Here is a 24834-nt window from a genome sequence, read left to right on the forward strand (position 1 = left end):
CATCTAAATATATATACACAAGAAAAAGTCCATATCCTGAAATTTTAAATGATTGCTTCTGAGACATGGGGTTATGATTGATTTTTCTTTTATTGTTTTGGCTTGGTGTCATTTTATAAATTGTCTATAATGGACATGGATTACTTGTGATGCTTTTCAAGTATTTGTGTTTTAATTGCAAAAGAAATAAGATTAGTAAGTATATTCAAGTCAGGCATCTTCAGACAATACCGAAATGCTTGCAGTTAAAAGAAAGCCTTTTCCTTCAACTACCTCCAATACCACACCCATCACAGAATCTGTGTTACAAGTTTAGCTTGTATCCTTCAAGCACTTTTCCAGTTCATTTACAAATATATGAGAGAAAGACAGAGAAACATTTTTTATTCACTTGTTATGTTTTCATTTTGCTTCATCATAAATAGTTCCCAAGCCCTATCCTCTCCTTTATCTGTATTCTCTACTTAGACGATTGCTCCTTGTCCTCTGGTTTTAAATGCTGGTCTATATGGCTGGTGACACCTAGTTTTACATGCCCAAGCCATGACCTTTACAGAGCACGCCAGACTCATTCACAGTGCTTGCCCATTTGATACTGAAAACTGGCGAGAACACAGTAAGCACTTTGAACTAAATATATCCATAACAGAATCCTTGACGCCTGTTCTTTCCTGGGGCCACAACCCCAAACTGCTCTTCCTGACCTCAGTAAAAGGTATTTGCTTTCATTCATCCCGGCTAGAGCCAAAATTCAAGAAATTGTCCTCAATTTCTCAACTTCACATCCAATGCATCAGCAGAAACTGTTGGCTCTACTTCTAAAACATATTCTGTATCCATCCACTTTTTTCCATCTCCACTGCCATCACCCTCATCTAAACTATCATGTTCACTTGTCTGTTTACCTCATTTTACTTCTCTTCCACGCATGTGTTCTTAGAGAGAAAATGGTTTCCACGCAAAGAAATGATTTGTAAAAATGTGCATCAGATCATCTTACTCCTTAATTTAAAACATCCAGTGGTTTATCATTTCTTTTCAAAACACTAAGACTCCCTACCATGACCTATAAATCCCTCCATGACACATACCTTGATCTACATCGTTCTGGCCACACTGCCTTTCCCTCCGTTCCTAAAACAATAACAATTCATTCTGGGCACAGAACCTCTGCATTGCTATTCCTTCTATCTGAAAACTCTTACTCCAAATATAAGTAACCCTGACTCCTTCTCAACTTCAAGTCTAAACCCTAGTGTTGCTTTCTCAGGGAGTTCTTCCCTGGCCCTGTGCTCCCTTATTATATATGACTTTATACATGTAAAAATCAACTAAGAAGAATGCTGGGATTTTTATTATACAATCATTACATGACTTTACCCACTTGGGGTTTTGTCACATATCATTACCACCAGAGAATGCTCATTTATTTATTTGGGGATCAGGACCAGATATCTAACCATACTACAATTTATGAAGGAAAAAAAAGAGAATCTTTTCTTAGTCTATTAACTAATCTGGTCTTACTCATCAGCCTGTCCCCAATTCTGTCAGCTAGTAGCAAGAAAAAATGAAAAAGAAATTATATAAATTATATTCCATTTTGAAACTTAATTTAATCCAATTGTTTAAATAGTCTCTTTAGGTTTGGTTTGTTCTAATTATTCTATCTTTTACATGTATCTCCTCAACTCTTTAATTTCCTCAAGTAGGAGAAAGGGAGGGATTTATATCTTCTCAAAACAGCATGGAAAGGGAAATCTCTGGCCTCATGCTAGTTCTTGGGTAACTCAACCATGTTTAGTGAATGACTATTATAATCTCAGCATTGTTCTTAATTGATTACGTGCATTGCTTAATATAATCCTTGCAATAACACTCTAAGGTAAATACTTGCATTATCCTGGTTTTATAGTCGAAGGAACTGAGACAGAGAGAAACGATGTTATTTGTGCAATATTACTACACTGTAAATGGCAGAGCCAGGAATTGTACCCAGGCAGTCTTCTCTATAACTCATGCCTTTTGCCACCATCCTATGCTGCTTTGTTAGTGAACTGGCTGGATCCCGTGAACTATGGTTGGCTCCATCCGATTCTTGTGCTTTTTGCTGTCCTATTGCTGATATTATACTTACTGAACTTGTGGTTGAGTCTGCTTGGCTTGACTAGGTGCTGGGCTGTCAACTCAGCATTCACATTGCACAAGACCTGAGGGAGGTTCCGGAGAAGAACCAAAACACTGTCTCAGCCTGCCTATGCCACTCCACCTACTCACCCAGTGTGGGCCAATCCACACCTTTGAAGAGCCCTTATGCCCTTCTCCATTAAAAGCCTCACTCCCTTTTTCCTGTCCCATCTTTTCTTTCTCTGTTTCTGCCCCTAAGCTACTGGGTCAAGGGGGTGGGCTGACTGCCTACTTTGTAACACAGGCTTTCGCTACTACATGTCTTCCATCTTCTTAAAGTAGCGTTTGTCATCACCCCTTTTCCATGGGCTACACCAACAGAATCACTGTGATAGAACATGTTTGATGGGGGAGAGGGATAAAAACACATTGGTTTAATACTTGTCAAATATTTTCCATACCTCTCTTGTATGGCTCCCCCAATAGAACACAGGTTAACGGCAGTAGAGGCTTCAGCTCCTTGTCTGTAGATCAACTTGCTGATTTCTAAACCTCAGCTGTCTACTTCCTTAAAACATATGGTCTATTTGTCATGCATATGACCCTAGTAAAGGCCTGCGCAATGCTTAGAAGAATAAAATACATTGTAAAATCTTTCATCCATCAAATGTCTGTCATACTGCCAGGTCAGGTGGAGTAATAATTGTGCTTGCATGTATCAGCAAATAGCAGTGCTATTAGATGAAACTACTTCAAGTAATTAACTTACTCATAGCTTTTTTTTTTTTTTTGGACAGAAAGAAGCTAAAAAGGCTGAAGTCATGAAGAGTAGGAAAGAATGAGGCAAGTACAAAAAGTCACCTTAGCATCATGCTGTCTGTTTAAATATTGAAAAGACAAAGTCAGCATGACTATACACGAACACATGCAACCAATCACTAAAAAAGAACTGCAGTTACTGGGTGAATATAGGAATGAATGAATGAGTAACTTTGGTATATACACTTATATAAAAAAAGACAAATCAATATATACTAAACAGTCAGAACTTACCCATTGTGTTAATTTCCTGTGGCTGCTACAAAAAATTACCACAACCTTTATGACTTAAAATAACACAAATTTACTCTCTCACAGTTCTAGAGTCTAGAAGTCCAAAATCAAGGTGTGGGCAGGATTATGCTCCTTCCAGAGGTTTGGGGAAATCTGTTTCTTGAGTCTTCTAGCTCCTGGTGGCTGCCAGCATTCGTTAGCATTCTTTGGCTTTTGGCTACAACCCTCCAATCTCTGCTTCTGCCTTCACATCATCTTCTCCGTGTGTCAAATCTCCCTCTCCCTCTCTCCTATAGGGTACATATGATGGCATTTAGAGCCCACCCAGAAAATCTGAAATAATCTCCCAGGCCAGGAAAGGAGAGGACACAGATAAGGAGAAAAGAAATATCTGATTTTCTGGCAATATATCCACCAGGCTCAAATGAAATGGTCTTTAGAACTTTTTAGATTTCTATGGCCAAGGAAATCCTGGTCTTCAATTGTCCTAGCTCTATCATAAATGTGCTTACCACTACTCTTTCCCTAGATTTCTCAAATTCACCTTTCATCATTTTTAGGCTCACTTGAAATTAATCTCCTGGGGATTTTGAGCATTATAAATTAATATTTACCAAACTATGCAATGATATAAGTACCTACTATCACAAAGAAAATGAGGCATAATTAATACATAATCAAAAAAAGGAGCATGAAACTGATCATTTATTTTCATGAATCCTCCAATTGTGCCCCACTCCTACCCCACGTTCCACCCCAATCCCCAAGTAAAATGTAGATGGGTAAAGGAAAAATATAACTATGCATGTGTGACTTTGGTATTGCAGATTCCAAGGAAAGTTTAGAACTACTTTTGAAAAAGTAAGAAACACAAAATCTCTCCTAACAAATAGACGGTTTAATAATAAAATTGAACTAATTATGTTAATCCTCTGGGTATTTTTTTAAAGTTTCTTTTCATATAACTTGTATTAGTTATCATATCTGAACAAAGCCTCCTTCTGTTTCATTGTTCTAACCTTCATGACATGTGGCTTCCATCTTGTGTTCAATGGATGGCCCACCCCCTCCTTCCCATTACTGGAACAGGCAAAGGGAGTAAGGGGAGGACATCCCTTCAAGGGAAAATCCAGGGAGCATACACTATTTCTGCTCGAAAAGCCAGAACCAAATCATATAACCACAACCAGCTGCAAGAGAAGCTAAAAAATATACTCTTTATTTTGGATGGCCTTGCAAGAGTTAAAGTTCCATTACCATGGATAAGGAGAACACAAATTGGGGATCAATTAGCTCTCTCTTTCACGGCCCACCCTTTTGCCTAGCCAAATATCTTTGGTACTCTTCTCATATAGAGAGCACATTCAAGCCCTCTCCAAGTCTCATTCAGCATCTGACAACCTGCTAAAATAAGAGACAAGTTATGTGCCCCCCCATACTAAATTTACAATGATGGAATAGGCAGAATAACTGTCATCAAGCCTATAATTTTAAACAAGGAAAAATAGGAAACACTGAACAGTTATCTGTTCAGTCTCTCCATAGAGATTATCAAGGGCTATTGGTAAGAAATGCAAAGATTACCTGCGTTAGATTAAGTTCCTTATATAGCCTGTCTGACGGCCCTGATTCTTCTCTCTGTGAGGAGACTATGGCTTTGCCCACTGGGAAGTTTAGTCTAGTATCCTCTGTGTCCACTTCTGAAGTACGTTTGAGAGCTGCCCTGCTTTTACGGTCTGATTTCTTCTGGTACAGAATGATCTGATTTAGAGCTTGACTAATAACATCTTGGTGAGCTTAGCTTGTAGATTCTTTGAAAATACCAAGTCCTCAAAAACTTAATGGTTTTCAATGTTTTTGCTCCTACTCAATTTCATTTGAAAGTAATCATGACCACAGTTTTGGACATAATTTTAAAACATGAAATCACTGTTTTTTTAAATGTACTGGTTTCTGCATTCTATTAGTGCTATCCTACCCCACCTCCTCAACATAATGGATACTGTGCAGAAGCTGCTTGGAACATTCACCTTGGATAAGAAAGCAATGTCCTTAATCTGACATTTACCCCTTGGCTGGTTCTCAATATCTAGAAGATACTGTGAGGCCCCAGATCACCAGCATAAACATTACCCATCCATGAAGCTGACAGTCTTGAAGAGGTATTGAGGAAGGCATCATATAGAGGTGATACCTTGAAAGGGGAACAGAAATTAGATGAAGATATGAGGGAAAAGTGATTCAGTTAGAGGAAACAGGAGTAAAGGCCGCAAAGGTAAGAGAAATGTGGTGAATGAAAAGAAACACTGGCAAACAGACTGAGACTGGGAATAAAACTGAACATGTGGCAGAAGCCAGATGATGGAAAATTTATAGACTAAGTCAAAAGGAGCTATTTTATGGTTTGAATAGGGCGGTGGTCCATTCTACTAACTGTGCAGAATGGATATAAGAAACAAAAATTTTGAGACTGAACCACCATTTAGAAGGTTATTATAGTAACCCAGACAAGAGATGATGAGAAAATGATAAAAGGGTCAAGAAATATTTAACAAATAAATTCTGTAGGACCTGGTGGTGGTTTGGATGTAATAGTGTGAGAGAAAGGGAGAAGGCAAAGCCCAGGGATCACATGAAGAGGAGCAAAAGGAGACTGATTCTGTTGAGAGGTATTGAGATGAAAGTCTTATGAATCCCAGGTGTAAATGTTCAGAAGAGGTAAATACAAGATACTTTTTCTGAGGAGACAACTATGCTGGAGAAATCTATTAAGGAGTTTCTAGCGAACAGGCAATAGTTAAAATTTTGAACCCAGATGAATATCTCTCAGATAGGGTACATACTGTAAGAGGGAAATCTGAGGATCCTCAAAATTTTAGAGGAAGGCAGAAAAAAAAGAAGCCCCTCAAGAAACCAGGAAGGAAAGTCCGAGAAGTAAGATGAGAATCAAGGGAGTGGTATAAAGGAATATCTCCCAGGGGTGGGGAAAGAGGCCGGACTGCAGTAGGTTGAAGAGTAAATGGGGAAAATGATGAAAGAGTAGGAAAATGCTGTTATGACATTTGCAGTGGAAAAAAAGAAGAAAGACAGGGCAATAACTAGAGGAGGAAACAGGGTCAAGATAGAACTTCTTTTAAGGATAGGAGACATTTGTTTATAATATAGGCCAAAGGAGAAGTGTGCTGAAGGTGTTGGAGAGGAGGGAAAACAGATGAAGTGAGGTCCCATTCCAAGAAGAGAGGAAATCATGAGCATGGTGGAGAGACTGACCTTGATCACGAGGGAGGGCTAGTCCTCTAAGACTGGAAGATGTGCATGCAAATCAATGTATCAGAATTGGGAAAAAGAAAGTTGAAGGATGTTATAATTAGTGAACTTAATTTTGCAGCTGAGTGTAAAGGAGTTGTGAGTGAGTGAGGTTTGGAATCTGCTGCTCTCTGCACATTCTCTGCACTTACACAAGACTTAGATCAAGCCCAAAGAAATGGGGATTAAATGTTCTGGGAGAAGGCAGGAATACAAAAGAGTGAGCAAGATAAAACCTTAGAAGTTGATCCCAGTGGACCCCACTGTGGGGGTTAGATCGTGGTCACTTACGTCTCTAGGAGGTGCTGCCTAGTTTTCCCTTGGCGTCTGCCATTACCGCCTGCTCTTACAGAAAGGAGGTCTTTGAATTCCCATTCAATCCACAATCAGTCCACAATATTCAGCAGGGGCAACCTGGACATAGTTATTTTTGAAAATTGGACTTTAAAGATAAATAGGATTTGACCAAATTTGTGCTAATTTTAAAATAATACTTCTTTGATAGTTGATCAAACATCCTGCACATTTGGACCGTCATTCCTAATAACCATTCTGTGATGGTTGTGTTCTCATTTTCTCATACTTAATTTACCTGAGCTTGGTCAAATATAAGCCAGTAGTAGTACCATCTGAAAACCAAAAATATAAGGGGAAAGAGGGAGAATGAGAAAAAAAAAGAGAGAGAGAAGAGACAGAAAGGAATGTTATGAAAATAAAAATTAACATATGAGCTGAACTTGCAGAATCAAAAGTATTTCACCTTGGAAAGAAAGCTTTCTGAGTAGCTCTCCACAATTGCTGGTGTGGGCAAGAGTTTCAGAGTTTATGCCAAGGCTTTTTGGAACCCATACCTAAATGTTCTCTTCTTCCCCATTCTTCTTTTAAAACCGCTTCATAATCTGAGTCTTTTGAGATCTGTAATGAGAGGGGGAACAAATCAAATTTTAGGAGACTCTGGCACATGAGCAGTTTGTGAAAATAAATGCTACAGAATTTCATTTCTTATTAGAAACACCTGCAGCTAATTCTGTGACCTGAAGATTTTGACTAAGGCTATAGTGCTGAGTTGCTCTCATATAGATACCTAAAGAAAGTGTAGCATCTTTGTTTTAAAGCACTAGTTGTACTTTCTTAAGTTTAGTGGTTGGTCTGATTATCCATAACCCAGTTAACTGATGTTCATTCTTGATCTTATCCCTCTCCTCAAGAAAATTCCACAAGATACTATCAATCAATGCAGAGTTCCGAAAATTTGTTAAGTATGTCACTGTTCTCTTTTATCAGTGTCTTTATTTTAATCTTTTCTTACTCTGATCAACAATATAACATCAGTTCAAACTTCAGATCAACACAAATCCAATTTCGTCATTCTTACATTTTATCTTTGTTCTCTTTGCCGAGGGATAACTTCTGCCCTATATAAGACAGGGTAAGTACATACCACGTATACAAGTACTCCCTCCACACCTACACACTCCCCTACACACACACACACTCATGCACATACAAACGCAAACACCAGACTCCTACAGAAGGAAGAGAAAGCCTGAAACAAACAAACTTCTGTGACAAATGTCCCAAACCGGACCAAAAATAGCCCTTCTGCACAAAAACCATCAATTCAATGCAAAAAAACTTACCATCTGGTTACTGTCAGGTCTGCAAGTGCATAAAAGAAGACTCTGTTTTTATACTTGGATTTATTTTTCTTTCACCAAACATGTTGGGTTTATTCCACTGTGTGTATTGTGTCTAGAAAAGGCATATTTGGTCCTCCTTGTTCAGATAGTATTAGATCTCTATCGAAGCACTAACATTAGTTTGTACTTGTCACTCCCAAATGTAATTAGCTACATTCACTCTTTTTTATGATTGAGTCTCAGATTCTGATGAAGTCCTGTTCCGAAATAGCCTTTCTTACTGTTTCACGCAAACTAAGGCCGTAATAATTTTACCTCACTTTACCACAGCTTCCCACACAGAACTCCAGTACCAAAAAACGGCAATAACAACTCCAGAAAGGAGTGAGGCCCTGAGCAGTGCCCAAGAATCATCCTCAGTGGCCTTGTTTGAAGATGTTCATGATGTAAATCCTGGTCTACACTGCCAGGTTTCCCAACTCCTGGAGTGTGAAGCTCTGACAGAGCTTCACTCACACACAAGCCCAGCACAGCTGCTTTTATTTCCCTAATAATGAAAAGAGCAGAAATACATCTGTTTTCATGCTTCGCTGTTGACAGCTCACCAAAAAAATGTGCATTCAACAGTTTTTATCCAAATAGACAGAGACATGTTGGGTCCAAAACACAGAGAGGTTATACGATGTTTTGGTTTTAAATTTGTGCAAGAAATTCAATTTTTACATTTTATGTCACGCCTCTAACAAATCTCTCTTCATATTCTGACAATATTCTTAGTGAGGTTCCAGACTGTTTCCTGCAGTGTCACTGGTGTGTGTTGAAACTCATTTCTACTTTTCATAAAGTATATTCTGAGGTAGTTATTTGACAGAAATGAATTATGCAAAGCAGTTCAGTCTTCAAAGCAGGGAATGGTAAAAGGTACAAACACACTATAATGCGCATATGATGTAACAGAGACATGTGAGCAAAGAGTTAATTCTTTATTGTTATCTGATCGTTCTTTAGATTCTCTCCCCCTAAAAAACCCAGCCTGAAAGGAAAATGTTATTTCTCTTTGATAAAATTTGTGTATAAAAAATGTTCAATTTAACAGATTCATATTTTTCATCGTCTTGGGATGACAAAACGTGCAGTGTGAGCAGAGAGGGGGCGAGGGGAAATAAGATGTACAGCATGTGAAATTGTATATCCCTCAAAGGAAAAACATTTTCAGACATGTCTTTTGAGGATGCCCCGTGTAGATGAGTAGCCACAGTCTATGATCAACGTGAATTTCCAAACCCACATGTACTGACTTGAACACGTTGAGATCAACTTCAGTTATGAAGCCTATATTTTTTGGATGGGCATTTATCAGCTAATGAACCAACAATAAGTAGTCACTGTCCTTTTATAATTGCTTGTTTTTTTAAAAAAAAAAGACTATACTAAATCATTGGGAAACTATTTGCCATGTATTCACACAATGTACTGTACTCTGTACAGAATGCACAGAGGATACCTTGTTCTCCAGGTGTTTAAAATCTAAATTAAAAAAAAAGAAATGCAGTCAATCCACAGGTTTAAAATGGAAAGAGTATAGAAAGAAAGAAGTAATATAAGGGCCAACTTCCCCAGTTGTAAAGTAGGTGTGAGTGAGAGACCAGCAGTTAGATTTTTTGTTGTTCTTGATCTTAGAAAAATAGGCATTTTCCAGGAAAGGGAAAAACTAGAAAAGGGAGAAGAAAGTGGTAAGCAGTAGTACCTTTTCAGTTTTTTTATTTCCCAGCTTGCTTCTTTCTTGCCTATTTACCTTTAAGTATTCTTTGCTGTGCAGAACACTGTTCTCTGCAGCTTCTTTCTGTAGTTTTGCTCAGACCAAGACTCCAAAATTGCATTCTGCTAAACATTGTTCTCTGTGATGATTCATCATTTACAGAGAAGAAGGGGTCTGTTAGACAGGATTCTGTGCTAAGAAACAAGGGACCTGAATTCTAACGCTAACTCTTCCGTCAGTTGGGAATTCATTTTGGCCAAGTCCACTAAACTGCTCCATGACTCAATTTAACTCATTGATAAAATGAGCATAATAATATTTGCATTGTCTTACAAAAATGTTGAAAGTAAAGAGCATTTGCACATTACATGTGTTCTATATTATTATTCTTAGTAAACCTGCCAAAAATTAATTCTAAATTTAAAACTAAAAGCCACAAATGAATTTTTCATTTACTCGGTCATATGGAATTTTGAAGCACGATGAAAAGATCTCAAAGTGGCCCTAGGAAATAAGTGGTAAAACAAACCAGCTTTGCCAAATACTGGGAGTTATAACAACTTCACCCTGCCTCCAGGCATACTGGTCTTCTTCCAGTTCTCATGCATAGCTTTTTATCTAATCAATGAATTTGCTGATTTAAATACAGGTCTAGGAAAAACAGTTGTGAGTAGCTATTTTATGGTTCTTGCTTCCCTCTCCAACCATATCTCACAGTACTTCCCCTCCCTCACTGTGCTCCAGCCATAACGGGCTCCTGCTGATATCAAGCCTTTGTCGTGGTGTCAGTAGTCCAAAGCACTACTGACACCCTCACCCCGTATCTTCATCTGGCCAACTCATTCTCATGCCTCAGATCTCTGCTCACACATTACCTTCACGAGGAGCCTTTCACAACCATACTCTCTCCATATAAAGATGCTCACCCAGTATTCCCTATTACATCATTCTCACAGCACTTACCACTTTTATCTCATTCGTCTAGTATATGATCAAATGGAAAAGGAATTATCCTTTATTCCTCTCCTTTCCTCATGCCTGTGCCTAATCTATCAGCTAGTCACTTCCATCTCCAAAATGCACTCAGTAAATGTTCATTAGTTTCCATCTCGGCTGTCATTATGCTGTCTAGTTATCAACATCACTGCTTTAGACTACCACAATACCCTCTAATTGGAGGACCTGTTTCCACATCTATCCCCACATATACAATTTTTTTATAATAGTCATAATAATCTTTTTTAAAAAATTGAAGTCATAGTCTTCATGTGCCTATTTAAAGCCTCCAGTGTTTTCCCCATCACTTAGAAGAAGATCAAAACTCCTTACCATGGCCTGCAAGACCGGCCCACTGCTCTAACTTCACCATCTCCCTTCCCTCCTCACGCTGCACAGCCATACTTCTGTTGGCTTTCTTCCTGTTTCATCAGAGCATTCACTTGTTGCCTGTGCTTGAGCATGTGTCTCTCTGACCTTGACATGACTGGTTTGCTCTCACCATTCAAGTTTTATCTCAAATACCACCTGCTAGACATGCCCTTCTTGACCGTCCTCCACTCTGTCACTTTCCATCACATTACTGTGTGTTATTTTCTCCATAGCACCTGTCACTATCTGAAATAATACTATTTGTTGACTTATAAATGTTCCATCTCTCCCACTGATATGTTAGATAATTGACAGCAGGGACATTCTTTGTCTTACTGTGATCTCCTTAGTCTTAAAATAGGATTTAACAAAATAGTAGATGCTTAATTCAAATATTAGTTAAATTAATAAATGGTTTATTGCCTGTCTTACTCACAAAAATGTAACTTCCACGAGGGAAGGAACTTGCCTATCACATATGTTGCTGTAATCGTATTACCCAGCCCAGTGCTTGATGAGTACTCATTAGTTATGTTTTAGATATTTTTTGAATGCGAGAGAAATAAATGACTGAATCTGAAGAAAATAATAAATGTAAGCATTTCTAGGCTCTAATTCAAAATTTATTTGTAATGGATAGTATGGTAGCAGAAGTTAGAAATGCTAATATCTTTTGGCAGCCTGTACAAAGGGCAGGTAGACAAGAATTTCCTTCAAAAGATGTGATTGGGCCAGTAAGTGTAGATTCTCATTTCAGACCAAAGTACTCTCTTAGCTGTTAGGATCTTAGCTGCTAGGATCATTGCCTACTGATGGCTCACAGGTAAGTCCCTCCCCAGGGTTGACTGTTAGATACTGGGGTATAAAGGCACAAACACCTTTGCCTCATCTAGAGATTGTCTGAGAGCCTCTGTATAAACTGCATCACATATTAAGTACCCCTCTTCCCAGTCTTGCTTCCCTCTTTCCTCTGGAGGTATTGTTCCTGTACTTAAATTTCTATCAGACCCTATTCCCTAGGACATCCATCTAAGAGAGTTGGCTTTAGGAATAAGTTCTAAAATGGGATTTTGGAGTTGAATCAACCTTTATCCAGCAGCCATGAGGCTCTATCACTGATAATAGGTGGAGTTCAGAGAGACTCTGGCATGCTGCCTCCATGCAATTGGGATGGGATATAAGTGCAAGGAAATACGCTGATAATGGAAATATCTCAGGTGTTCGAGAGGTTCAGGAGAAGTCATAAGTATAAGGAATATGGAATCAGATAGTTGTTGCCAGAAGCTACTGAGACCTTAAAGAAAGTAATTAAAATGTTGTGAGCAATTAATTACCAATTTAAGTGAAATGTGAAAGCCAGAGATCTTGACAGCATATACAGAGACTCACTTCTGTAACCAAAACACAAAAAGCTGAGGATCAGACCCAGGCCTTACACAAGGGTGTTGTAGAGAAGGAGGAGTTTTCAACCCTCTTCTGCAGGGACCTGACTGGGAAGGAGTAGGACCCTGAAACTTACAATGGGGACGTCAGGGTCAATGTACTTGAAGAAATCCACTATTCCCTGTTAAAGGTAAGCACTTAAAAGTGATGTTGAGGACTCTGCCTTACAACACAGCAAGAAAGAGCTGTTCCAAGATGCAGGAAGCTTATTTACAAAGCAAAACAGATCTAAGCACTGCAGGAGGGTACTGCAATGAATGCCTTGGTGCACTACCTATGCCCCATTAAGGGTCAATGCTCTCATCCCCACAGTTGCTGATGGTGTAGTCTGCTGCTGCTCTCAGCAGAGTCCTCTCAGGGATTGCTGAAAGGAGTTGCCTCTGTGAGATTATACCTCTTTCCAAGGAAAGCCTGCATCCAGTGACTAGTTGATATAGGGGTGCAAAGACCTAGCCCTCCTGCCTCAATTTGGAACATCTGTGAAGTGCAGTCCCACTTCCAGAGCTCTTTGAGGGTTGGCTGAGGCCTCTGCTGCAATTGCACTGCAGTTCTTCAGCTTCTCTTTGTGCCCAGTCCTACATCTCTTACTTTTCAAAGTGCTGCTAAGAAGAGAACTCACCAATGGACCATCTCAGACTAATTTTCATTAAGAATCTGTTTTTAAGAGAACCTCGTCTGTGCAGTTATTAAACTAAAGTTAATTTATGACATATGGTTTGACTTTGAGTTATTAATGGTTTTGACTACAATTCCAATGTGTGTTTGTTTGCTTTTTCACTACACCACCAAACAATTCTCTGACACCAGTTTGTGTCCTAGAATTCAACTCAATTCTGACACTATCTGTGTGGAACACTACCTGTGGAATCTGATGGAGACTGTGTCAGATTCCACAGGTTAAGGACTCAATCCCACAAGACCACCACTCCCCTCCTTCAAAGGGCAATCAAAACCAGATTATCACCTGTGCTTCTGACTGACCTGCTGTAGATCTGAGGTTCAAACAACCCCTCCTTCAGTTAGATTAATTTGCTAGAGTGACTCACAGAACTCAGAGAAACATTGTACTTAACTAGATCACCGGTTTATTATAAAAGTATATAACATAGTGACTGCCAGATGGAAGAGATGCATAGGGCAAGGTATGGGAAAATAGAAGAAGAAAATGGAGCTTCCATGTTCTCTTTGGGCACTCTACTCTCCCTACATCTACATGTGTTCACCAATCCAGAAGCTCTGTGAGCCCCACCCTTTTGGAGGCCTCATTACATAGGCATGATTGATTACCCATTGGCCTTTGGCTCTCAATTCAACCTCCAGCCCTTATCTGCTCCCTGGAGGTCAGGGGGATGCGACTAAAAGTTCCAATTCTCCAATCACATGGTTGTTTCCCCTACCAACTAGGCCCTATCCTTATGTGTGGTCCAAGTCATGTCATTTACATAACAAAATATGCCTTTGTTTCTCTCATCACTTAAGAAATTCCAAGAGTTTTAGTAGCTCTGAAACATAAATGGAGTCAACCAAATATATATTTCTTATTATAAATCACATTACAGTTATTGTGATTGTCATTACTTTTTATATGAGAATACCATAATTAAAGCACTGATGTACAGGAATAAGCAAAACATGGTACCTACCATTTTGAGAAGGTCACCCTTTTTCACTTTAGGGAAGAAATAGCATGGTGCAATATAGCTAGATAATACAGCTAGATAAGTGGAAGATGTATAAAACAATAGACCATCAAATAGGTAATGTAGGCACTAAATTTATATATGTACACCATATCACTCAGTGTTTCACAGAAAGTGTGTTCTCATATGGATGAGAATCTGAATATAAGCAAAAATGTCTCCAAGAAGACACACAAAATTTCATAAAATCCGAGCATTCAAATCATAAACTATATTTGGAGAAAAAACTTTAAGGATCTACTCAAAGCTTTTTTCTTATTTGAACCCTAATTGTAACAGCCTTGATTTTCTGGTTTGGGTCCAGCTATGCATTAAAAATTATAAGTTAGGTGTATGTGTGTCGTTACGGCTTGTTAGAGTAATAGGAGAATGGATGAGAAAAGATTATTTTGGGAAGAGACAGAGGTATAGAAGTTGGGGGCAGACCAGTAGTAAGCAAGACGGTCTCTGAATAGGAAAATATGGGTTCAAAGTGTGGCTCTTCTATTTCTTTTTTGTGGAAATTATTTCACTAGGTCTCCTTATTTTTAAAAAATCTGGATAAATGTGGTTGGCAGAATAATTGTAAGCAGATAGGTTAGGGGTTCCCTAGAGAAAGAGAACGAGGAATGGCTTTCTTGACTTAAGAGAAGTTATTCTGGCCAAAGTCATTTTGTGATCTAAGCCTGGCCATAATGCTTGCCTTTGAACAGGTCTCAATAATAATGATCTTATGGGGAACAAAAGAACAAACTGTTATCAGGCAAGAGAAGGAAAAATAACAAAGACAATAAATCAGTTGTAAAGACTCCCAGTTCTGTTTCAGTGGTAAAGATAAACCTGAATCATTTTCTTGAGCTGTTTTGCAGAATTAAACCCATCTTGGGCAATCAACCACTAGATCGACTGGAACCTAAGTGTTGATGATGTTGACCTTTTCTGACCTTCAGTGACTTCAATCAACTAAAGCTTAGACTTTGTTGACCTGTGCCCCAATTCTATGCTGAATTCCCCTCTGCTCAAGCCCCTTCATGAATATGCATGTGCCCTTAGCTTAAAACTTCCCCAGTTTTGCTCTTTGGGGAGACACTGCTTTGGGAAAGATCCTCAGTGTCTTCCTTATTCAAAGAAGTAATAAGCTCTTCCTTTTCCCAATCTTTGGCAAGAGGCGAACCCAGTTTTCAGGTAACATTTTCACTAGTGATTCCAAAACTGTTGGAGGGCAGGTTCTGGGCTTCTGTGAATTTTTCACAAATCTATGGATAAATGAGTAGATGAGGACTGCATAATTATTTTTTCTTTAATCTAGGTTTATTTCATTTAAAAAACTGATATTATTCTGGGATTGTATTGTTCCCATTTCTATTCAAAGCCTTCTTGAATAATATGATGAAGATGGTAGATGGTAGAAGTTTGTATTTTTAAAATGCTCTTATCTAGCAAAAAGAAGAAAAAAGTCAGCAGTCCAACGTCATTGTACTTAACTAGATCACTGGTTTTAACAAAACTTCTTTTGTTACTGAACACAAGTTTGTGTGCCCTATGAACAGTGAGGCCAAATAAACTGAACCGTAGGAGTCTGAAGGAGAGAAAAGTTTATTGCAGGGCCAAGCAAGGAGAATGGATGGCTTGTGCTCAAAAGCCCCAGACTCCCTGATGGCTTTTAGGGAGAAGTTTTTATAAGCAAAATTTGGGGTGAGGGCTGCAGGGTGCATGACTTTCTTCTGACTGCTTGATGGTGAGGTAACAGGGCAGTGCTCCAAGAATCTTGTGCTCAGCCAGAAGTTACCATCCTCAACCTGGGTGGGGGCCTTAGTTCTGCAGAAGAACTCAACAATATTGTTGTGTATATTCCTTGAGGAGGAACCAGGACCCTGCCTCAAGCCTGCACTCTTGTTTCTTGATTACTCCTCCCTTCTTTCTGCATTCTCTCCCTTCCTGGATTAGCAACTGTTTGAATCTACTTTTTGAAACTCAGGGAAGGTCATGGAAGCTGAGTGAAGCCTACTTTCTACAAACAAGAAACAAAGGACACAAAAAGGATTTGTACCAGGGAGCGCCACAGGGTCCTGCTCAGTTTCACTTTGTTTTTAATTTTAGTGACCCATGAATCACACAAGTCTGGGAGCTGTTATTATAGTCCTATTTTGTTGGGTGGCAACTTCCTTGGGAGCTTCCCAGGTGTCATCTGAAACTGACCCTGTATGTGGAGAGCAGGGAGAGACCAAAGAAAGAGGTAGACCACTCTAGGTTGGTAGGTGGCAAGTTTAATAAGCAAGGGAGCTTAATTTACAAAGCTCATATTGAGCAGCCCAAGATAAATAGATCTAGGCCCCACTCACCAAATTTTAAAAGTTTAAACAGAGGCTTTAACTGGGTTAAGTCACATACACAATCCAGATGTTCTCATTGCCACATTACTATATACTTGTGTAGCTTCTAGTACAAAGAAGCCAAGCAAGGACAGTGGAGGGAGTGAGCAGCTTCCAAATAACTGGCCCAGCTCACAGGTCAAACTGGCAGTCACATCTTCTTAATGACCTCCCCTAACACACTTCTCTATTTTGCAGGGGAAGACATTGAGGCCCCAAGAGGTGAAATATCTTCCTTATGATCTTCCAATTAATCAGTGGCAGCACCAAACCTAAAACCCAGGCATTTTCATTCTTTTATCAATGGTAGTTAACGTAAATTTTTGAAGAATAAAAAGTCTCATTTCCATCCAGAATTTTTGCTTTGCTTTTTCTTCCATCCAGAGTTTTTGAATATTTTTTTAAAAAATAGTGTATTAAAGAAGTTCCAATGTTTTTTAGCTTATCAAAACTATCATGCATATCTAAATTTATTCACATTTGAGCAGAGAATCTAATACAAAAACATTGCCTTTCCACTTGTGTTTACTTTAGAATTGATTCACCCTTTCAGAAATACCTAACCCATCATGCAATTCTGTTCTAATATATGATAGAAGCAAGTGACAACATATCAGCCCAGCAGGTGACAAGCGTTCACATCCCAGGAGAGTAAGTACTTAGAATTCTCAGTTGAATTTAAGTGGCTTTGGAAATGTTTGCAGAAGTTAGAAACTCTTTCTAGTATCTTTTGGCAGCCTATTGGAAGAGCAGGTAGCCAAGAATTTTACTTTGAAAGATATAATTGGGTCAGTAACTATGGGTGATTTTTGTTGTTAACGTTGTTTACAGTAAAGATAGGCAACATTTGTTTGGAGGTAGTGAAAAACACCTCTGCCCTGAGATAAACAGTTTGCATATCTGGAGAGACGACAAAAGGCAGCCTCCCCAGGGAACTGACACTGGCTTTTCTAGGTCTTGAGAAGTGACAGAGTTGTTTCCTTAGCTGCTAGGAAGCATATACTAGGTAGATTCTTGAATAAAACACAAGGATGTAATTTGAATCCCTAGGCATGCTACACTTAGATTGGTTTACTCCTGTTGTCTGAAAGTGAAAGTTTTTATAATTGTGTTCATAATGTCTTTGAACTCTGAGCATCTGCCTGAAACAGCTCTTTCTGATTAAAATTAAACCAAAATTTTTCACCAGTGGAGAATCTGCAGCAGATAAAAAGGAAAAATTGTGGGTATAATGGGGACAGTGCAAAAGCTTCAGCTTTGTTCTTCTCCCTCCAGATTATGTGCCAGAAGCCCTTGCTCATTTTATTTGGAGAAATAGAAGGAGTTTAATGTTAAAAGTGGGAAATTTGGGCTTCCCTGGTGGCGCAGTGGTTGAGAGTCCGCCCGCCGATGCAGGGGACACGGGTTCGTGCCCCGGTCCGGGAAGATCCCACATGCCGCGGAGTGGCTGGGCCCGTGAACCATGGCCGCTGAGCCTGCGCGTCTGGAGCCTGTGCTCCGCAATGGGAGAGGCCACAACAAAAAAAAAGTGGACATTTTACTAGCTACCAGGGAATTATTCTACCATCAAGAACTTACAGGAAAAAAGATTAGATTATGGTACCTGCTCATCTAGTTCATATTACTGGAGATAAGATGAGTAAACTATGATCCCTATCATCAATTTTTTTTTTTTTTTGGCCGCATAACATGGCTTGCAGGATGTTAGTTCCCCTGCCGGGGATTGAAGCCGCACCCTCGGCAGTGTAAACGCAAGAGTCCTAACCACTGGACCACCAGGGAATTCCCTATCATCAATTTATTTACAGAGAAAAATGCTAGACACCAACTCACAGTGGCAAGGTCACCATTTCTCTATGACATTTATCTTTAACCTTGTATATCAATTCTGCTACTTCTATGTCTAAAGGATTGTGCAAAAAAAAAAGAGGAAATAAATAGCAAATTTTATGACCTTAAGTAGCTTATTTTTTTTTCTGTTTTAGTTTATCCAAAATTTTAATTCATTTAAAACACTAGTTCAGAGTCTGTTTCCTTCTTGAAATTCAGCTACTGTCAAGTAGAATTGCTAGTTTTTGTTTCTATTGTTTTTTGCCTTCAGAAAATAATGAGGTTTATTTCTGATAGCTTTTACAATTTTCTTGTGAAGATTATTTTTAATGTATGGTATTTTCAAGGGATAATAATATATGAATATCTTTGTGTCATACATTGCATGTAGAAGCCATTACTTCATAATCCAGAAAGTAAGCTAAAAAAGAATGCAAAGAGAAAGAAAATTTTTAAAATTTTACATGTTTTTATGTTACTAATTAGCATCCTTTCATTTCAGCTTGAAGAATTCCTTTCAGCCTTTCTCATGAAGCAGGTCTAGTGGTGATGAACTCCTTCAGCTTTTGTTTGTTAGGGAAAGTCTTTATCTCACGTTCATTGCTGAAGAATAACTTTGCTGGGGAAAGTATTCTTGGTTGGCAGTTGCCCTATGGGGGTTCCCTTGTATGAGAGAAATTTTTTCTCTTGCTGCTTTTAGAATCCTTTTAAGTAGCTTAAATGTTAGAACACAAATGATCATTATGTTAGAGTTATTATTATGCATGGCACAATACTGCCAAACTTAGTAGCTTAAAATAATATAAATGTATTATCTTACAGTTGCTGCAGGAAAATGGTAGCAGCTTAAGTGGGTGGTTCCAGCTCAAGATCTCTCATGAGTTGTAGTCAAGTTGTCATCCTGGGCTACAGTCAACTGAAAGTTTGACTGGGGCTAGAAGATCCTCTTCCAAGATGGCTTTCTCTCACATGGATGTTGGCAGAAAGCCTTAGTTCCTCACTGCAGGAACCTCTCCATAGGGCTTCTTGAGTGTCCTCACAACATCAGCTGGTTTCTCCCACAGAGCATGATTCAAGAGAGCAAGAGGAAAGTTTCTTTCTTTTTTTTTTGGCCGTGTCACATGGCATGAGGGATCTTGGCTCCCAGACCAGTGATCAAACCCATGCCCCCTGCAGTGGAAGCATGGAGTTTTAACCACTGGACCAACAGGGAAGTACCAAGGGGAAAGCTTAAATATCTTTTGTGACCTAGCTTCAGAAGTCACTGTCTGTCACTTCCACAATATACAATTAGTTATCTGATTTAGCCCTATTCACTGCGGAAGGGTACAACTAAGATTATGAATAACAGGATGGGAGAATACTTGGGTCCATCTTTGATGCTGGCTACCACAGTCATTAAATAACAGGAAAAAAAGCACATTTAAAATCAACAAATACATATTCATAGAGTTAAAATGAACATATTAGTTCTGAAATGATAACAGCATAATCAGAATCAGACAGAATACATCATGTAGGGTTATCTGAAAGAGGTGAAGACTTTTTAGGTGGAGTTTGAAAGACTGATTTTTGATGGACAGAGAACATTTAAAGTGAGTGCATATTCCAGTTAAATGTACATGGCTATTTTAGTAGCCATTTACCCTCTTACTAAAGGGTAAGTATTACTCCCTAAGAGAGCCTGATCACCTAGCATTAAATCAAAGTTTACAGCACCATTGTAAGAGTGGGTAAAACACATCTCAAAGTAATCTTCTATTAGGAATCTGAGCCATTACTACCACAAATATACAAATGTTTCTTTAAAATAGATGTTTTCTTTACATAGATGTAAAGAATAAAAAGCCACTGTAATGAGTAACAAATTTAAGGAGATGTGCTTAGTTAAATGCACGTTTTCCTTTTGTACATGTAAAAGTGTATGCTAACTATTAATATCAAACATACATGCAAAATACATTTTTTAAAAGTTTCTCATTATATCATGTAAACTAAAATTAGTGAGTAGGCTTGAGTTAAAAATCAAGTTCTCAATAGACTGTCAATCTTATCAATCTAAATTGTCTAATTTGCCGGATGCTGGTTAAATCATCTGAGCAACCTCTGCATTATAATTTGGCATCTCTTCTATTTGCTGTTCAGTAAACATAAATATTCTGTCTGCTTGGTAGTTTTAGTTTTCATTACAAGTTAGTCACTTAACTTTACAAATCAGTTTCCAGTAAGTTTGTTGTGAGTCAGTTTACAAGACTTGATTCATCACCTCAAAGTATACTGGCAAAAAATTCTTAGGATCTGGAAAGCTGAAGAACCAATCTTTGGAATGCAATCTCCACTTTAAATCTTCTTCTTTGGCTAAAGCTCTACCTGAGTGACCAGTGACCCTCTCAAGACAAAGTGATAACAGATTGGGACAAAATTTTCCCAATTAGCTTTTACTTATACTTTGAATAAATCAAAACTATGTCTAGTAAGAATCAAAATTTCAGAAGGAAGAAAACAGAAACTTCTATTAGAGAAGTGAGAGAATATAAAATCCTTTACTCTTCCACAGAAGAGACTTGATGTTATATTTTCTTTTAAAGATAATTAACATATCTGAATGTTTCTATTTTGTATGGCATATCAGAAAGAATAAGATGAAGAATTATCAGACGTGAGTTCAAGTCCTTGCTCTGACTCTATTTATCATGTGGTATTAGAACATCACCTCAATTTTTACACTTCAGTTTCTTCAACTCTAGGAACTGGTGCTTTGGTTAGATTATCTCTAAAATTCATTTTGGTGGAAAACTCCTTTTATTTTTCTACCAGCTACCAATTGCAAATCCTTCAGGAAAATAGGATAGTGTAAATAGTTCGGGTAGAAGAAAAATGGTCAAAACAACAATAAGCGATTATTTCCAAAAGAAAAAAAATCCAAACTTCTGCTATTGCAGATTTAATTAGTGTGCTTAAAAACATTCCGTAATTATTATTAACTCCCCTAATTTATTCTATCCACATGGGGATTACAGAGAAGAACAGAACAAAATTGAGGTCAGAATTCCAGTAGCTGAGATATTATAGGTCAAGAGTCTGAAATGTTGCTAGACTGTGAGAGACACATAGAGGGACATCCACAAGTTAGCCTTAGCTTTTAAAGTACACCTTGCTCATTTCTATTAACAGATGCAAAACTCCAAAGTGAGTCCCAGACGTTCATACAGGAAAAAAAAAAAAGACTCCTACAAAATTAGGGTCACCCTAACCCTTTTTAAAAAGGCACTATGTGCTTCTTCCTTATCTGAAAAATCTTAGCTATGCTTTTAAGATCACCCTCATAGGTTTTATGAGAAAATACCTCCCTTCATCCCAGTGCCTACTGCATGAGCCTATGTATGTGATAAGCATCAAGAATTTTGAAGTGCCCTGATGTCTTTATAAACAAACTTGTCTGGCCTCAGACACAGATAACACTGTGTTTTTCACTTGGGAACAATCAGTAAAGGACTGTTAGAAATTGGGAAATTTGCAGAGAAATCTACAGGAAAAATTCCCTCAGTTTTAAAATATTCCTCTTTTAGGAAAAACCATCATTCTGTTGTGTAATTCTTTTGATTTTTGTAATTACATTTTTCTTTCACAAATATTTCTACTCTCTTGGAATAGAGCTTAAATTGCTGTGTTTTATGGAAAACACATGATGCCTGATTTTTCCTTGAATCAGAGTATTTCTCAAGTTATCCCACATATATTTTATTTCCTTAAAAGGCAGTTTGGGGGACAGATGGGAAGTATAAAGCCCTTTATAATCATTAAAAGTATTGACTTCCTATACACATTTTTCCGTCAGGTTCCTATCAGCATTTTCATCAAAGAACTGAGCTATTTTCCAAATATGTTGTTTTGCATAGTATGGTAACAGAAGTAGGTATAATAATGTGTAGAGTAAAAACCAAAATGAGAAATTTTCTACAAGAGGTAATATAATGACATAATGCAAAATTACTTTTTTAATGGCAGCCAGTGGGGGGAAAAATAGGAAAAGAAAATATATTGTAAACTTTAGTGGAAAGAGTATTGGGCTCAGATTTGAGCTGCCATAGTTTTCACTGCTGGCTTGCCTTGGAAAGACCTTTGCTCCCTTAACTATACAAAGAACAAGGGGACTCTGATTTCCCTTCAGGCTTAAAAAGCTAAGGCTATATTTTTAATTTATCCTGTATGTTATGGGCTGAATGATATAACCCTGCCAATTCAAATGTTGAAGCCCTAAACCCCAGTGCCTCAGAATGTAACTATGTTCAGGGCCTTTAAAGAGGTGATTAAATTAAAATGAGACCATTAGGATGGGTCCTAATTCAATCTGACTGGTGTCCTTATAGGAAGAGGAAATTTGAACACACAGAGAGCCACCAGGGTTGCATGTGCACAGAGGAAATAGTATAATAAAAATAAAGTAAGCCAGCTTCTATTTCTTCCTCTTTATATCACTGTGATCACTGTTTATTTTAAATATATGTCTAGATGCAAATATATGTAGTCCCATAGGGGTTTGAAACTGGAACTAGGCAGAAGCAAGCTCAAATGATTCCTTGCTGTTAAGAATTTACTCTAGAAATTAAGTCATGTGGTTGAGTCTGCATGTGTTAGCACCCCTATATAACTGGAAGTTCTCTGAATTAAGTTACATAGAACCAATGTTTACTAAAAGATGAGTAATAAAAACATGCTAATTTTAAGCTTACATATATTATTAAAACTCATCAGTAAGCACAACAATTATTTAGAATTTAGATCACAAACTATAGCCTGAGCCAATCTTGCCTGCTGCCTATAAATAAAGTTTTATTGGAACACAGCCCCTTCCAGTCATTTGGGTTTTGTCTATGTCTTCTTTCTCTCTACAGTGTCAAGGTTGAATAATTGTGACAGATACCTTTTGTCCCCCAAAGCCCCAAATGGTTACTATCAGGCCCTTTACAGAAAAAGCTTGCTGACTCTCAACTTAGACCAATAAAAGATTTTTTCTGGGAAGAGTATTTTAACAGATACTGTTTTAGAATTGCTGGTGTTTGGTGATAATAAAGAGCAAAACACCCTAGACAATGTGCACACTTATTGCCTGCACCCAGGTAGACCATTCTCACTGCCCTGACCTTGGTGCCACTGGTGTACAATAAGCTTTTGACTGAGCAGGGACCTAGGCTCAGACTCCATAGATATTTGGGTTTGTGCAACTCCTCACACCACATATTGATTGGGCCTTAGATTCTACCTGGCTGATCCCACAGAGCTATTTGAATACATAAATAGAGGTGAGGTAGAAGAACCCTCTAGGAGAAAAGGGTTTGGATGGTACCATACCTTCTGTTTGAGGCTTAAATGATTAAAACAAATGGTAGCCTATTTCTATTTTATCTACCATTGCTTGAACTGTGCCTTGGATATAGAGAACATGTGTACATACATACTGTGAGACAAGGGAAGCTCCAACCAAAGAGAGATGTCAGGAAAGGATGATGGAGATGAAAACGTGGAATGGATAATGTTGGTTCTGGCCAACTTAGGGTTGGGTAGTAACTCCCCAACCAACTCAGCCTGCCTGAAATCTTGAGTGTACTAGGGGGAAAATGGGCTGTGTGGATGAATTTGAGGACTCAAATTCACCACTAGATTTGTAAATCTTGGGGCCCAACTTGTGTGTGTGTGTGTGTGTGTGTGTGTGTGTGTGCATTCCTGACTGAAGGAAGTAGTATCCTACCTTTTGTCTTTTTTGAATGACTTCAGTTAGTGGTTGCTGGTGACTGAATCATGGCTTTATTATAGCAGATTAAAAGACCAAGATTCGACGGTGGTGAGCTTGAAGACAGACATGGAGACAATAAGAACTAAGTCTATGAGGTTGTCTGGATATGGCCCTTAGGCTGTCACCCCAGGGAGACAGTAGCCATGGAAACCTCAGGAGCCCTTGGTGGCTCTGGAAGACAGTGGAGTGGAGACCTCCAGAATACAGTGCTGAGTGTCTGCCTCTGGGAGGAATTGAAAGAGTGGGTATTATGAATTCCTGCTCAGCAGGAAATAGAGAGAGAGAGAGAGAGAGAGAGAGAGAGAGAGAAAAGAACTGTTTCCTGAGCACTGAGAAATATCAAGATATTTGGGCAAGAGAGCCCTGAGAAAGATTGGAAATCCTACAAGGGAAGCGGGCACATGCTCCAAAGTATAGCAATTGGGATTCTAATGTAATGTGACAAAAAATTTTTAGTCTCTGA

Source organism: Delphinus delphis, chromosome 14 (genome assembly GCF_949987515.2).
Source record: "Delphinus delphis chromosome 14, mDelDel1.2, whole genome shotgun sequence".
In the NCBI taxonomy this organism is placed as follows: Eukaryota; Metazoa; Chordata; class Mammalia; order Artiodactyla; family Delphinidae; genus Delphinus; species Delphinus delphis.